Below are 1,900 nucleotides of genomic sequence, written 5' to 3'. Positions count from 1 at the left end.
TTCACGATTTTCTCTGCGAGTCGGCGCTCAAAATTTGCTCAAATTAAATAATTATGTTAAGTTTACGATATTAAATTTCTACATTTTCACTATCGAATATCTGTTTATAATGTTCAGATAAAATAACATGAACCTCTGTTGTGGTATCTATTTAGCGAATCCGCAATTGCTTAGTCGCCAACCGAATAACAAGATCGCAGTTTACCGTCGACAACCAAAGAGTTCGTCGATCCGACGCGAGGCCGATAAGGCGATCGGTTAACGCGACGGAAGATTAACGGGTTGAAAGAGCCACGGCGGCTGCACAGGTGGACGGGACAGAGAGTTCTCCGCGCGGCAGTGGCGAGGCCGGCGAATGGAATTACGAAAGAATCCCTCTCGATATCGGCGGCTTAACACACTTTCCGGTGAAAAAGCGCGCGAAATTCGCTGATTAACGGGGGCTCCGAACCTCGCGCGGCACGAGCAAACGACACGCGTTGATTCGAGAGGGAACGGCGGAGACCCGTGTGTGTCTGTCCTCTGCGCGTTAATCCGGCAGCTTGTCGGCCGCGCCAGTCAATGTAGCAATCAGCGGGCGCGCCGCGCGCGCGGATAAATAACGCCGGTGTCTGAAACGCTGCGGCGTTTCTTTCGCGAGCCGCGCGTCGAAGTCGCGAAATGAACGTCGAACGAGCACGACGGAGAGGGGGGGTAAAGCGGGAAGAGGAGGAGGGCGTCTATCAGTCACGTCCAGTTTATCGAATGTCAACGAATGGTATTAATCATCCGCGGAAAGGAGATTGCGACGCGCGAGCAGCAGATTAACATTAAAAGCGTAGCTTTAATTAAATCCAGCTTTTCCAGATCTCGTCTCGCTTTATCGTCGACGTAGATAACAATTTAACGCGCGCGCGCGCGAGAGGGGGGCGGAGCTCTTCCACGCGCCGGACAGTTATTGTCTTAAAGGCTAATCGATCGTCTTAGAATGGATCGGGGAAGTTCGTTGCGGCCGTCCAAAGATCCTCTTATCAGATTAATCGTGAACTGCGTGTAAATCTAGCTCGGCCACTCGACGCCGGCTCAGATTTGTGCCCGAGGAGATTGGTCGACCGAGAGTTCCACGAGTCCGTGGATGGTCTCATTATCGCGGGTATCGACGCGTCCGATTATCGCGTGCGAGATAATCTTCTCGGGCTAAACAGAATCGGCGGCGATACCAGCGCGAAGCAATTAAATCTCGGCAGAATGCGGTCCCGCGGGACTTTGGACTTCTCTGCAACGCGCGACCGAAAAGTTCCCCGGTTTAATCGCGGCCGGGGAAAATTCAGTCCGATAAAGTTGACCTCGAACGTTTCACGCGAGCTCGCGGCTCCTACATCACGATCCGAGATGTAGTTCTTTCCGCTCGCTTTTCACCGGTCCTTTACTTTTAATCAGTCGGCGCAGACTGCGCGGCCTTTTGCCCCTTGCATCGCGAGGTCTTTCACGCTGCGTTGATTAGCATTTATTAATGTTTTCCTTGATAGGGCTAAACAATTTTTCGTTTCTTTATTATATTTATGCGCTTTCGTTTCTAGACTTTGATAACAAAAGAATTCAATTTATAAGAAATAAATAGTATTCATATTCAGCAGATGTTTTGGTACGTAAGTTTTATCGCGAGTCGGTCTCGTTGTTATAGCGCAAAGATTAACAAAATTGTTAATCGTAATTTTCTTCCTCGTGGTCCGTACACTCGAACCAGCGCGGTCGATGCGTATTGTCTTCGCGAAGGTCTCTGCGGGAGGTAGCGTCTTTGTGGGTCGATCCGCGGCCAATTGTTTCGACGAATTAAGTATCGGGGCACGCGACGTTGCACGGCAAAAGAATTACAATCCCGGCTTTTGTCCGCGCCGGCGGCGGCCCCACGGCGGACTTT

This window comes from Augochlora pura, chromosome 3, assembly GCF_028453695.1.
Source record: "Augochlora pura isolate Apur16 chromosome 3, APUR_v2.2.1, whole genome shotgun sequence".
Classification (NCBI taxonomy): domain Eukaryota; kingdom Metazoa; phylum Arthropoda; class Insecta; order Hymenoptera; family Halictidae; genus Augochlora; species Augochlora pura.
Note: the sequence above shows the minus strand (reverse complement) of the source record.